This window comes from Acinonyx jubatus, chromosome D3 (assembly GCF_027475565.1).
Source record: "Acinonyx jubatus isolate Ajub_Pintada_27869175 chromosome D3, VMU_Ajub_asm_v1.0, whole genome shotgun sequence".
Lineage (NCBI taxonomy): Eukaryota > Metazoa > Chordata > Mammalia > Carnivora > Felidae > Acinonyx > Acinonyx jubatus.
The window spans coordinates 57,633,408-57,649,715 of record NC_069392.1 but is presented as its reverse complement, the minus strand read 5'-3'; positions in this window follow the sequence as shown (position 1 = coordinate 57,649,715).

Genomic DNA, 16,308 nt, shown 5'->3' with positions numbered 1-16,308 from the left:
TGAGCTACAGGAAACTGGAGAAGCCAATCACAAGGATAAGGAGCTCATATCCTGATAGTGGGTGGAAAGCGTCCGGTCATTCAAGCAAGGGTCAAGGAGATAGCAGATGCTGTATGTTCAGTCACATCAGTGCTAGCAACTATTACCATCACACCAAGTATGGAAGAATTATGCCATTGAGCAGTTAAAACAGAAGCCTGGGTACTGAAATTACAGTCCAAAATGCAAGCTTAGTTATAGGAAACAGGACCAATACTGAGTGCCAATATCCATGCATAAGATTAAAAAAGGACGAGCAACCCATGGTTGCACAACTCTGGAAATTTGTTAACAATTATTAAATTGCAAACTTAAAATTGGTGAGTTTTATGGTATGTAAAGGATACCTCAATAAAGATGTTTAAAAAAAAAGACTTGCTACCAACTCTGAGAAAATATTGGATAATCACAAATCCAGAGTATATAAATAACTCTCCAACTCATAAAATAAGAAAACAACACAATTAATAAATGGGCTAAAGACATAAGAAGACAATTCACCAAAAACATATATAAATGTAAAATAAACACTTAAAAAGGTGTTCAATATTATTAGTCATTAGAGAAATACACATTAAACCCGTGAGGAGGTACTGCCACGTATTTACTAGAATGGCTGAAACAAAATTTACTAGGGCTGCTGCTTGAACGCAGACACTCAGTTTATTTAGATTCAGTTTAACTCCCTTCCCCTCACAGGAGAATTTCTGGCCCAAGGACATCTCTCTGAGCACCCTGCTTCATGGTGTTGGGGGAGGGGTAATTTGGATAAATTAAAATTGTGCTTTCACCCTCTTCAGTGTGTCCTCTCTTATTCCATTGCTTCATCCAGATGCTGTAATTTTTCACCTGGATTCGAGCTCTTGGGAAGGTATGTCTGTCCACAGATAATTGTCAAATCAATATTTCTGTGTGGGGTGGGGAGGTACCAGGGATGCAACTTCCTATTCTGCTATATTGCTGATATCACTCTCACATGGGCGTCTGTTCAACATCTTTTCCCAGAGGAGTTAAGATTTTCATAGTTCTACATATGCCAAGTAGTTTTGGATTTGTCCTGGACATCTTGAATATCACGTTATGAGACTCTCAGTCTCATTTAAATCCTTTGGGGAAATGTTGATGTTTTTGTGTCGAGGGAAATTTGATAATACTTCTTAAGAGTCATTGAAGGCTCCTAGTTGGGATGGGGTTAATTTGCCATCATTTCTGGACTTCAGGCAGAGTAATTATGACCTTCCTAGGTTCTGGAGAAGCCCTCAGGAAGAAATACAAATATCAGATAAGCAATTGGAAGTTGGCCAGCATACTTTGAAATTGCGGAGACCATGGGGTATGATGGACTCCAACAAGGTCTGCTATTCCTTGACTGTATTTTGATCTATTAATCTATACCGACCCTTATTTAGCCCCTGCCCCCATGCTATTCAAGTGATTCAATCCATCTGTCAGGTCTGCATTTTCTTTCAGGAAGGAAATATACGTGAATGGAAAATTATAAGCCTTTCTAGACTGTGTATCCCAATACCTAAGCTTTTTGTGCTTTAAAGGCAAAAACAAATAGTCTCAGCAAGAAGCAAGGAAAAGACTGTAGGGTCAGTGACCAAGAAAGGCAGAAATGAGAAAGAAGTCTATTGAACCCAAGAACAGAGGGACACAAGTACATATATTGCACGTGTCCTAGAGAGGAAAAGAGGTACCCAGAGAGCAGGGGCCTCTATAAAGTTTCTCTACAAGATTCAAGGCAGAGGGTAGTCAGATCTGAGGGGCCATGCAGATGAACGACCATGTGCAGTAATGATATATGAAATATTTTTAAAGCTTTAAATTGCTTTATGAGTTTTAGTTAGAAGCCTTTAAGTATTTCTTTGTTTGATTCCAAATTTCAATCTTCCAAAAATAATTGAGTATATTTCAATATGTAAAGAATTCATACTCTGAATTTCATGAAATACTTAACAATATTAAACCAAAATTTTCTGTTAGTTAACACTTAAAAATAGCACAGCATAGTAGAAAACTAGAAAACCAAAGATTGATACTGCCTTCTTTATATATGCTCTATGATAATTTGTTTCTTCCTTATGAATTGTTCTGTTTCTTATTTAATTACATTTTGTAGAAACTTCAAAAAAAGTAGGAAAAAAAGCAATATTAAACAATATATTTTCAATGTTCCAAATTTTTAAGATAATTTCTTTGATATTTCGCTATTATAGGTGATAGTTGCTGTGGTTTCTTACAGTGACCTTTGTCTAGCAAAAGAAGTCTCCTTATGGTCCTAGTTTGCTTAGAGGTTTTGCTGAGTGACTGTTGAATTTTATTGATGCTTTTTTTCCATCTATTAAGATGAATTAATATGAGCATAGTATTTTCACTTTTAATTTGTTAATGCTATGGGTAATTTGAATACAATTTCTAATGTTCAACCATCGTATTATTTCTAAAATAAACTCAACCTGGTCATAAATTGTTTTTATGTTTCTGGATACTGTTTGTGAATACTTAATTTAAAAATTTGAGACTGCTTTAAAATTTTATTTTGTGTTCTGATTTAGTTTGGATGTGTTATCAAGGTTATCCCAGATCAGAAATGGAGGTGGCAATGATCCATATCTTTCCATCACTTGGGGAAAAAGGTATATACAACAGAGAGTATTCTTTGGAGGATTATAAAAATGTACCAGGAAAACTATCTGGGACTGGTGGTTTTGAGAACATAATGTGAAGTCCTACTATAATGCCTCTGACAATTTCAGGTTTTCCATTTTTAAGAGTCAGCTTTGGTAATTTCTACTCTTTAGGGAAAACTGACCATTTCATCTAAGTTTTCAACTTACTGTTACAAAATTATTTATAACATTGTCTTTTTGGGGGGAGAAGGGGATCTGTAGCAGATCTACATTTCATGTTCTCTTTTTATTTCTAAAATTACTTAATTTTTGTTTAATATTGCCAGGTTTTTTGCTAATTTATTAAGCTCTATAAGGCTTATTTCTTTGTTTGCTTATAAATCTGTTGTTGTTGCTCTTTTGATACTTTATATTTTATCTTTGTTTTATGCTGTATTACCTTCTACTCTTATCTCCATTATTCACTCTATTCTTTCTTTGAGTTTCCTATTTTTTCCAATTCTCTTGTTGAAAGCAACCACCATTAATTTTCCAGTTTTATCTTTCAGGCTATAAATATTTATTCTGACACCTCTTCAGATGAATCCCAAAGTTTTACTATGTATTATTGTTTTTTGTCATTCCATTGAGGTTATTTTCTAATTATCAGTATGATTTTTTGATTTATGGTTTATATTTACAGTGATGCTTAAAATTCTAAATGGAATTTTTAGCTCTTCATTTTGTTGACTCACAATTTGAATTCATTATGGACCAGAAAATATAGTTTGTATGTTAGTGATTAGGTATTTATTGAAAGTCTATTTCTATTTTTATAAATGTTCTATACATGCTTGAAATATAAATACATATGTATAAAACCAAATAGGTATAAACATGCTTGAAATATAAATACATATACATGTATAAAAGCAAATAGGTATAAACACATATGTATAATATATATATATTAAATTATTAATATATAATATATATTATATAACATAAACACACATATATTTTTGTATGTATATGCATATATGTATATGTAGATAGATACATGGATAGATGAATACATAGCTACTTAGATATGGAGATAGAGGAATAGTTTTGTTTGGTTGTGGTATATGTAAAATTATACATTATTTAATCATTTCATATTCTTAATATATTTGTATTTTTTTCTAATTGTTCTTGTTCTGAGAAGTGTATTTTAAACTCAGTCTGGTTATGATTTTGTAATGTTTTCTTTAAAATTTTATCAACTGTTGCTCTTTTTGCCTTACATAATTTGAAGTTTATTTTTAGTTTCCTGATAATTTATTTCTTTTATTCATATCTGATAAAATTAATTATGATTTTTGCTTTAAAGTTTCTACATTGCTCTTTATGTCTTTATCTATGCTGCATTCTGAGTAATTTCCTTGGTTTCAACTTTTAGTTTACAAATTCCCTCTATTAACACATTAATTAATTAATTAATCTGCATTTTAACCTGCCTATTGAGTTTATAATTTCATCTGTAGATGATATTGCACTGTGTTCCATGTCTCAGTGTTGCAGATGAGAAATCCAATGGTAATCCGATTTATTTTTCTTTTGTAAATAACATGTTATTTTGCCTATGAGCTTATAAGATTAAAATAGTTGAAGAATTTCATAGGACATATCTCAGTGTTTTATTATTTTTAGTTTGTTTCTTTTTTCTCATTATTTTAGACTGAAACTTTATGAGCCTGTTCAATGCTTAAGTTTCTTCAGTCAGGAAATTTTTCTTCTATTATTTCTTTTGTTATTGATACTTCCCTAAACTCATTGTTTCTCTCTTTAAAACTACTATTTGAACATGCCTCATGTCTCTGTTTTCTCATAATAGTTGTCTCCTTTTTTCTCTGAGTTTTGATGCATTTCTTATAGTCATATAGGTCATTAATTTTGGTATTAATGACAACCATTCTTTCTTTCAATTCACATAATGAATTATTTAGTTGAAAAATTATATTTTAGTTCTGGAAACATATTTTTGTGCTTCACTTGGAAGCTTTATGAACCTCATTTTTTAATTTGCATTTTAGGGGCACCTGGGTGGCTCAGTCGGTTAAGCGTCCGACTTCAGCTCAGGTCATGATCTCACAGTTTGTGGGTTGGAGCCGGCATCAGGCTCTGTGCAGACAGCTCAGAGCCTGAATCCTGATTCAGATTCTGTGTCTCCCTCTCTCTCTGCCCCTCCCCTACTCATGCTCTGTCTCTCTCTGTCTCAAAAATAAATTAAAAAAAAATTAAAAAAATTTAATTTTCATTTTATTTGACTCATATGATAAGTTTATTCCCATTGGTGTTTATTCTGAATTTCTGCCTTAACTTTCTCTTTCTGTATCCTGCATTCCCTCTGGGATGAGATGCAGATTTTTTTATTTGGTTTGTATACTGAGGTTTATAGCTGCTATTTTTAGTTCTCTAACGCTCTCAAATCCTGAAAATTCTGAAGGGTACATGCATTGTTATCACCTTGGTGTGCTGTGTAGTCAGAAATCTGTCCATCTTCTGTTAAGACACCGGGAGGACATTTGTGCTCTCAGACCCCCTTGTGGGTTTTTTCGTTTTTTCTTTTTTTTCTTTTTCTTTTCTTTTCTTTTCTTTTCTTTTCTTTCTTTCTTTCTTTCTTTCTTTCTTTCTTTCTTTTTTTTTTGAAAGAGTGTGTACAAGTAGGGGAAGGGCAGGTTCCACATGCAGGGTGGAGGAGGAGGTGGGGTTTGATCTCACAACTGTGAGATCATGACCTGAGCCTAAATCAAGAGTCTGATGCTTAACCAACTAAGCCATCCAGGACCCCCATCTTTGTGTTTTCCTACTTCAAAGGCTCAGTCCTCTTATATTGAGAGATTCCTGTTGGAGACCGGTCCACCAAGGTCCACAGATCTCAGGAGATCTATTTCTTCTCAAGATATGTTGCTTTTAGATTTCAGTTCCAGGTGTTCTCCAAGTAGGGATAGCCCTGCACCAGTTCCCTCAGCTGGGACCCCAACACAGTCTAAGATCTTAATCCCAGGTTGCAAAAATTTCCAGTGATTGGTGGCTCGAGAGAAACAAATAGTTTGGAGTTGGGATGGAGGAGAAGGAAGTTGTGTTGAAGGTAACTTTTCCCAGAGTCCTCAGTTTTCAAGTTGTTGAGAACATCCTCTCTCAATTTCTCCCTCTATCCCCACCCCAACTCTCTCTCTCCACTTTTCTCTTCTTCTCTCAAAAAGATAACAAGTGTCATCATGGATGTAGAAAATTTGGAACCTCATATACTGCAGGTTGAAATGTAAAATGGTACAGTCACTTTGGAAAACAGTCCAACAATTCCATGAAAGATAAATATAAAATTGTCATTTGACTATGACCCACCACTTATACTCTAGATACATATGAGAAATGAAATAAAAACGAAAACTCATCCACATAAAAATTTTTACACAAACATTTACAGAAGCATTATTTATAGCAGCCTTAAGGTGTAAATAACTCAGATGTTCACCAAGTTATGCATTGATAAATAAAATGTGGTATATCAATACAACTGAATATTATTTGGATAACTGATATATGCTACAACACAGACAAATCTTATTTTATGATAAATGAAAGAAGCCAGCCACAAAAGACTACCTACTGTATGATTGCCTTTATATGAAATATCCAGAAAAAGCAAATCTATCTAGACAGGAAATAGATTATTGATTACCTAGTACTGTTGCAATGTTGAGGAGAAATGGAAGGAAGCATGATTGCTAAAGGGTACAGCATGTCTTTTGAGGATGATAAAAATAATCTAAAATTTATTGTGATGGTTACACGACTCTTTGAATATACTAAAAATCATTGAAGTGTATACTTCAAATGAGTGACTTATATGATATATGAACTATATCTTAATAAAACTGTTAATGAAAGAGAAACTATGGATAAAACGAGTTGGTTACAAAATGACTAGGACTTGGTTACAGAATGGCAAGCACTAAATAATTGCTGATTGTAATAGCAATCATGTTGTATATTCCATGTTGTATATTCTCTTTTGTGTATATAATTTATTTATCCATTTTACTGCTGGAGATATTTGGGCTCTTAAAACTGAGCATTCTTATGTATACCCCTGGTTGCATTTTTCTAGAGTAGAAACCTAGAATGAAATTCGGGCATAACAGGTTATGCACATCCTTAATTTTAATAGGTACTATCAACATTTTCTATGTAGTTAATCCTTTCATTGAACTTATATTCAAATAATTATATAGAAATCACTTTTTTTTATACTGCTAGAACTTATTTGTCCCTCAATTTGGAGCTATAACCTGAGTCAAAATCTGAAAAATTGGCAAATGGTGAAAAATGAGGACTATTGTATACGTTAAGAATATTGAGAAATGTATTGTTGTTGATCATAAGTGTATGCTTAGCTAGGTAATTCTGTAAAGTGAGGAAGCAAGCATTAGATTTCAAGGGAGCCAGTGAGTAGTTTTGATGATTGAGTAGATGCTGAGAAAGAAGAATAGTTTTAGAATTTAGATTATAAAGTGAAATAGAGATCAAATAGTATTTTGAGAAGTAAAAAAGGTTGATTTTTTTTGTATAAAGATTTGCATAATCTAGAGAAGGAAGAGATGGAGAGAATAAGAGAGAAAGGTGTTAAGTATGAGAAAGGAATAATTAGCAAAGTGAAGTTCTGGAGAAGCACCAAGATAATAGGAATAAGAATATAGGTAAAAGGAGAATCAGCAAAAAATGATGCCTTCTTCCAAAATAAGAGAACGATAGCAAAGAAGTAGTGGACAAGTGGAGAGATGTTGAAGGAGGAGTTCATGTCTAAGAACATCCTAACTTAGTGAAAAAAAGAGCTGCGTGTGCGTGTGTTGGTATCATTACGTAAACACCTTCACAGAAAAGCTCTTGCGAATAAACTTGCAGAATATTAGAACTAAGAATTCTTTAAAGATTTTCCTCAATTGATTTCATTTATTTTAATAGTCTATCATCTATTTCAACTCAGGATCTACTCCTACTATGGTATTTTTGCTCTAAATAGCTCAGCCTGTTTGTAGTGAGGATTTGGAGATTTTAAAATTATGAATTATGTCCAGATCATTACTTACCCTTGTATGGTCTTGGACAAGAGTCTTCACCTCTCTGATAAAATAATTTTCTTTACTTTACATGGAGATAATAATATCTCACTGAAATAGTTGTGGAGTTGATTCATGATATAACATGAAAACATTTTGCAAACGTCATAGCACTAAACATGTGTGATTTCCTTCTTTGTGCTTGTTTATAGCTTATTGCCTAATCCTCTCTTCCACTTTTTAAAAATAAGATCTTGCCTTGCTATCCAATTGTTTCACTCACACAAACACAGTTTTCCAGACAAGAGGGACATCTAACAGGTTCAGTAATTAAAGTAAGACCATTTGACTTGCTAACAGACTGATTGACTTCACAACAAAGGCAAGGATGGAGCAGAAAATGTGAAAGCACAGATTTCTTGTGTGATACCTAAGGAGGCTGTAGGCTATAGCTATCCAAACTGTTGCACTAAGTGCAGGTCTTTAAAATCCACTGTAATGTGCCATTAGCAAATAATACAAGTGGCATTAAAAAAAAGCCTTCATTTTAATTGGAGAGAAAACCTATGGAAATGTAGACATATACATAAAAATACAGGAGCCACATAATTGTAGAAAGTGGTATAAGAACCTGGGGGAAGAAAGTGTCATCCTGGGCTGGATTTAAAATGAGTTTTAAAGCAGTGGTTCTTCAAATTTTATTTAGACTACATTCCTGTTTTCCAACCTAAACAGATCATCTCTTGTTGAAGTAGAGGAAAAGGCCCAGAGCCCAGGGCTTCACTTCCTCCTCCCAAATACTTCTTCCTGTTACCAGCAATCCTACATGAGACTCTGAGGCACCTCTCAAAAGGCCCGGGTTCCACTGATAGATTGAGAAGGATTGGATTGGGGGGTAAAAAGAAGAAAGGTGAGAGAGTTTGGGTAGGTGCAAAAAGAGATAACAGGGGAAAACCCAGTGTGGGTGACATGGGGGGGGGGGGCGGGTCCTGCCCTTCTGGAAGCTGTGAGGTGACAGAGTATGTATTGGGAGCCGTGGGGGTAAATAGCATGGAGACCTACAGAAGAGTTACATTGTGGAGGGCTGTAAATGTTATGCTTAAAAATCCTGCAAGTTGGGAATCCCTGACAAATAGACCAACAGACCTCAAGGCATGATCTTGTTTCATGCCTACAGAACGCCTTATACTACATCTTCTTCTTCTTAATTATGTTTCTGTGTTTTGCCACATATTTCTGAGGAGATGGGCTCCATATGGATAATGGGTGCATTCGTAACTTATAGACATCACTTTCAGAAATCCTATCCATACGCATGGAGATATTTCAGTGATTCAGTGATATAAAAATTAGCTCCTTGTTGTAAAGACTTCGAGACCCCTTCTATAAGCATTGAAGAGTTATTCAGGCTTGTTGAGTAGGGGAATAATAATGAAAAAATAACTTAATAGAACTTACCTGAGAGCGGGCAGGGGGGAATTCTATAGTCTTTGTATGTAGAAATTGTGTGTATGACTGTAGGTATTTGCGTGTTTGCATGTCTTTGTGATTTATATTTAAAAAGATGTCTAAAGTGGATACTCTGCATGGAGTTTCATCCTCCCAGGTTAACAAGATAATTCACTTGAAGCAAATAGGATAATTTGGAAAGTTTTATTGCCTTTCAAATGAGATAAGATTGAGTTAATTATGATATCAAATCATCATAAGATTTCATAGATTATGGAGGAGCTGACACAATGTCTTCAAGCACCTTTTCTACTCCTTAATTTTAGCTGCTGGCTTTTGAAAATTTAGCTCATAATGACCTTAGGGTGTTTGAATATATAAATTTACATACACATTATATGTACCTACCTACCCAAACATACAGTTGCACTCAGATACCTAAACACAAGGCTGGTGATTTGGAGATTTCTGAGATGTAGCAACGCATTTGCCCAATACTAGAATAAAACTATACCAGCCCACATCGGAAAGTAAGTGAACTTTGCCTAAAAAGATATAAAATGTTAGCAGAATAAACATTATACACCTACACACAAAGATAAGGAAAATTAAGCTAGGAGCTCATTATTTCTCAGCCCTGTGATTTTAAAAGAAAATTCTGATATTCTCAGTATAAAACCCCCCATGGGTTTCCCTATTGGAATAAGACAAATGGTAACAGCCTGCATTATTTTTGTCCTTGGAAGATGGAAGTGAGGAAAATCTTAATGAGTCTTAATTTGGGTGATGACGGTGAGAGGTGAGTAGCAGAGACCTGCTTGTGAAGTCGTTCCTCCAGCTAGAAAACCTATGTGTGAGAGTAAAAATCGAAGAGACTATTTTTGTTTATTCTTGACAGGTAATTAGAACAGGAAGTAAATCTTGCTATAAAGGCACATAACCAAAAAATTTCCTCTGGTTAGTAGGGGAGTAGAATAATACTATCTAAGGTGAATAGAGGCTCATCAGTATCTTTCTCTTTCAAATTTCAGAAGAAGAGGTCAAAATCTTCCAATGTTTCTTTGAAATGTCAAAACTCAACCTTAATAATACTGGCCTCATGCAGGCAGCTCTGCATACAAAAAGAGGCTAGAAAGCTGCCAGTCAGGTTGACTTCTGTCTGACTGAAGGAACACACACCAGGGCAGGCAAAGCTTCTTTGTTGGGACTGGAAGATGGAATTTAAAACATCTTCACTTATTTAAACTAACAGAAGAGGGACAGTCATGTGAATTAGTGATTAGTGTAAATTATTGAACAATCTTTTGAAAATTTTATTCCAGAATGTCTATACACACTAAGGGTTAGGTGGGCACAAAAGACATGCTCTTTTATAAAGCAGGTTCATGGACTCACTATGGATATTTTTTAAAGAATGTGTTTTATTACATGAAAGTAAATACTGGAGTGTGAACTCACTGACCAAATGACTGTCCTTTGGAGACCTAGTTTTTAAATTAATAGATAATAGTCATTTTCTGGGAATGTATCAACTGGGTATTTGTTGATTGGCATAAATCATAAGCTCCTCTAGACATAAAAAGTACTTACCAAATCTTGAGTATTGTGTACATGATGTGTGCTTAATTGTACCCCACCCCCATTCACATGTTGAAGTCCTAACTCCCAGTATATCAGAATGCGACTGTATTTGGAAATAGGGTCTTGAAAGAACTAATTAAGTGAAAATGAGGTCAGTAGGGCTGACCCTAATCCTATGACTAAACCAATGTAAATTGTGTCATTATAAAAAAAGAAAAGTAAACACAGCCACACCCAAAAGGGAGACCCCATGTGAAGACACTGGGAGAAGACAGCCATCTGCAAGCCAAGGAGAGAGAGGCCTTAGAAGAAGCCAATCTTATTAATATCTTGACCTCAGAATTCTAGCTTGAAGAATTGTGAGAAATAATTATTTCTGTGAAGACACCCAGTCTCTGGTACTTTGTAATAGTAGCCTGTTATGGACTGAATATTTATGTCTTCCCCAACATATAGACATTTTAGCCTTACTCCCCAGTGTGGCTGTATTTGGTGGTGGGTCCTCTGAGAAAGTAATTAGAGTAATTAGTAATTAAGATATCATAATGATGGAGCTCTGATCTGATAGTATTAGTGTCCTTATAAGAATAGACATCAGAGAGCTCTCTCTTGCTTTGTCTCTCTGAACACACACAAAGAAGAGGCCATGTTGGCACACAGCAAGATGGTGGCTACCTCCAAGCCAAAAGAAGAGTCCTCAGAATGAAACCTACTTTGCCAGTACCTTGGTCTTGGACTTCCCAACCTACAGAAATGTGAGAAATAAATGTCTGTTGTTTAAGCCAACCAGTCCATTGTATTTTGTAATGGCAGCCTGAGCAGACGAATACACATCCCTAGTAAGCTAATACAAAATATATATGCTAAATTCATGCATTTGTCTTAGGTCCAGTCTTAGTCCTCTCCCAAAAATCAGGAGCTGGATATTATATAAATGTATTAAGATTTTTTATAAAAAGGAAATTAAGAAGATAATTAATCACTGAGAGTACCTATGTTTTGAACAGTCATATATTTTCTGTGACGTTAGATTCCAAAAACTTTTGCTATAAGGTCTTTATCCTCAAGACTTTTACATCAGGGTTGATTTTATTTTATGAATTTTTAATAATTAAATAATTGTTTAAATCATTTTATGTACATTTAACTTTATTTCATATTTGTAATTGTTATTATTAATATTAACCCATATTACAATACATTTATATGTTTGTGAACTTTTCAAAGCATTTGTATATGTTAGTTACCTCGTTTACATCTCTCAGAAGTCTTGGACACAGGTCAGAACACAGTGTCTGCATTTTTCCTGTAGGAATTTAACTTTGGGGAGGCTAAGTAACCTGCCCAAAGTCTTAGAGGTAGGAAGGACATGAACTGACAACACTAGTTATATTGAAGGGAGATGGCAAACTTGATGGATGATAGTCATGCCCATAAGGTTTAGAATCTTTTCAAGATGATCTTCTTTAGTTATTACTTATATAATTGTAACATTAAAAATAATTATTTAAAACAACATAATCAGAAAAGTGATAATTAAAACAAAGAGTGAATCCAGCTTGTTGAACTCCAGATATCATTGAATATCATACAATCACTAGCTCAATCCAAGTCCCCTTTGCTCTCTCCAAGATGGTGCTGGCAACATTTTTAACCTAACTCTGACCTTGAAAGGACCTTCCTTGTAATATCTCCCTTAGGGTGACTATTGAACAGGCATATGGTCATTATGAAGAAACTGCTGACGCCTGGCTCAGCCATTGGTACAAATATTGTTTTAGAAAATAGAATAAGAAGGAGACTAGAATAATTGGAATACTCCAACTGGCCACTACTAGGAGATAGCAGATATCTCTTTTTTCTATAGCAATGTGATAAGGGGAGAAAATTTACTCAATACACTTCCACACAAATTTTCTGAATTCCCAGGAATTCATTCTTAATAAACCACAGTACTAGCCACAGTGGGAGGGCACAATATAGTTACAGAGTTTCACAATATAGTTACAGTGACAAGATTAACACATTGTCAAATATAATTTGGAGTTCAAGCAACATTCAACACATGCCTAAGAAAGGTATAGATGTTCATCGGACTTCAATTTTCAGCCCTTAATGAACTACCAATAGCGGCCTACATGAGAAAGAAAGAGGAGAGTAGGTAATTATTCTTAGGTAGGATACTCGCACCTGAGATTTGTAACTGTGCTATGGGTCAGAGGATTTACAACTGGTTCCCAAATGTAGCTGCAAATTAAAATCAATAGGGGAGCTTTGAAGAAATTCAGGTTCCAGAATTCTGGACAAAATAAAGGCATTTTGGACTCAGATTCAATACGATCCACATGGTATCATGAATGAAGAAAATGCTTACAAAAAACTGTGACTAAATAAAAATAAATCAGAATAAAATTCTCAATGTAAGAATGAATATTGAGCAATGCATAATAAATCTAAGTGAATATTGATAATATGAAAGGCAATTGTACTAACAGTTTTAAGGAAGGATTACTGAAGTGACTCAAGAATACTGTGAAACTAAAAATTCTAAATCATTAAAACAACAATATTGTAAGAGAGGCTTGAAACACCCAAACACATTTTGAATGTCTCTTTCATGGTGATGGTGTGCAAAAAACGTGCAAACAGAAATTCCAAAATCAACCACACACATATTGCAACAAACTTCTTGCAAAAAGATGCAGGAATCTGAGCTTTTGTTAAGTTTGCCTGGTGATTCTCAAGAGACTAATCAGCAGGTAGACTTTGGGGAACCACTCATTTAGAGGACTCTTCCTGAAACTAGAAATAAGCAGCAAGCTGCATATCAGTACCTTGACTCCTGTTGCCCACATTTTCTAGAGCAACTCTAGACCATTGGATGAAAAGACACTTCTCTGCCTTCATGCCAATTGCATTAGGTGAAACTTCACAGAACACGATAAAAAAGAGTTCGGAGAGATTGACTCTGAAGGTTTTATGTACTTGGACTCTTATTTTCTTATGAAAAATATTAGTTGTATTAGATGAGCTGTAATATTACAGCTTCAGATTTAAATGAATTTATAAAGCATGATACATTATATTTAGGAATGGTATTTAGTAGAATTTCAGAATAATGTTCAAGAAATAATCAGAAGCCCATCAGAGACATAATGAGACACAGGCAAACTGGATTGAGGGCAGGAGGCAATGTATTATTTCTCCAAGTCCCTCCTATGCCTATAATGCTTTGTTGGCTCTAGACACACAATAAACACATGTGTTTTTAAATAAGTTAGTGAGTCAATGAAAACAAAGTTCCTTGGGTGCATCTTGGGAAATACAAGATGAAATCAAATCAGAAATGAAATAATTTGGTGCTGCTATAAGCTGGTAACCACTGACTGAGAGGTCAAATCTTAAATTTGAATGTCTAGAATAAATGAATCAAAAAACAGATTTCTCAGAAGGCTTGCTGAAAACAAAATAGAAAGAAAACAGTGACAAGGGGAACAGAGGGCAAAGTGAATGAATAAAAAATGGAGGTGAAGTTTTATGATAATTTTGCAGTCATAGAGTCATCAAATCTCAGGTTTGGCAGGAACCCCAAAGGTCATTCCTGCCAATCACACATCTAATGCTTGAAAACCCTAACTTTGCTCCCCCTCCAGTGAGATGACACGGATGATAATTCTCTTTAACAGCAAAACCAAATAGAAATCGGGAAGTTCTACTTTGTCTCCAATTTGCATCCCTATTTCACGATGAAAGCTCAGCTTTACATGTATATACGTCTATCTGTATCTGTATCTATATCCATATTCCTGAATAGCATTGCTAGTGCTTGAATTTCTTGATCCAAACAGATTTTGCAGAGTTTGGTTTGCTTTAGTCTTTATAGAAGAATTGTCTCAAGAAGTGGTGAAATAACTGTAGAATTGCTTTTTTGACTACATCCAGTATGAAATGAATTCAGGGCAACATCTAATTCATCACTCAGTCACATCTGACAGATGGATTTCAGTGGTTTACTAGGTCCCTGGAGACTTTAGTTGGTTCAGAACAAGTGCCTCTAAACACCCAAAACGTCTGGGGGTTTCCCTTTTCCCAATCAATGTCTATTTGTTAAAGGTTATCTTGTGGAAAGTTAAGAAGAAGATTCAAGTGTGACACTTCCTCAGAGGAACTTGTTCCTATTTTAATTCAAGAAGCTCTGGGTCTGTAAACTGACTCGGGACTGAATATAAGATAAAGGGCCATTATTCTCAATCATGTGAGCTCAATTAAGGATTCTGTTCACCAGACATAGAAGTTTTTGTTGACACAAATTTTCTTGGTTCTGGCTGCTGTAACAAAATATCATAAACTGAATGGCTAAAACAACAAACATTTATTTTTCACAATTCTGGAGGCCGGAAGTCCCAAATCAAGGTTCTAGCAGATGTGGTGTCTGGTGAGAGCCTGCTTCTTAATTCATTGAATATGATTTCATTGTGTCCTCATGTGGCAGAGAGTAAAGAACAGAAGCAAGCTCTCTTATGTCTCTTATAAGGGCATTAATCCCATTCATGAGGGCTCTATCTTCATGACCCCATCTAATCCTAATCACCTTCCAAAGGCCTTACCTCCTAATATCATTGCATCGAGGGGTGGGGTTTCAACATATGAATTTTGGGTAGAGGCAAACATTCAGTCCATCTAGGCACTAAGTGACATGTCCATTTGTTTTTGCTTTGGGACTTCATCAATTAGCCATTGTGAAAAGATCAATCTACTCTGATAACCTCTTCCAACCAGTGACTTTTTTTATTAACCATGTCCACCTAGTGCTGGCACTTGATCTCAGCCATCCAGGGTTCCCTCAGATTCACTGAAGTAACTGAGCTCAAGTCAATGGCTGTATTTATCACATTCACTCCCATTCTCCAACCTGAGGTATTCCCAGGTAAAATCTGAAGTTGGCCCCCATATATGAGGGTGAAGAGAGACTAGAGAAAGAGCCGGATCACTCTAGATTGGCAGGCGGTAGGTTTAATAAGCAAGTTAACTTACACACAAGGTTTATGTTGAGTGGCTTGAAGAAGAGTAGATCTCTGCACCCATCCACTAGAATCTTAAAAGATTATATAATGGGCTTAACTGTGTTCAGTCACATATACAATCCGGTTGGTCTCAACACGTTGATCTCTCAAGGTTATGTTTTGCTTTTGCTTTTGCTTTTGTTTTGTTTTTGCTTTTGTTTTTTTGTTTGTTTGTTTGTTTTTGTTTTAGAGAAAGAGAAAGAGCACGAGTGGGGGAGAGGGGCAAAGAGAGAGGGAGAAAAAGAAAGAGAATCCTTAACAAGCTCTACACTCAGTGCAAAGCCCGATGCAGGGCTCAATCATACAACTCAGGATCATAACGTGAGCTGAAATCAAGAGTCAGATGCTCAAGCGACTGAGCCACCCCGGTGCCCTCAAGGTTGTGTTCTTGAAGCTGCTTCTTACTACTGTGGGTGTGGTGGGAAGAACGTACATTCCAAGGACAGGAGAGTGAATGAG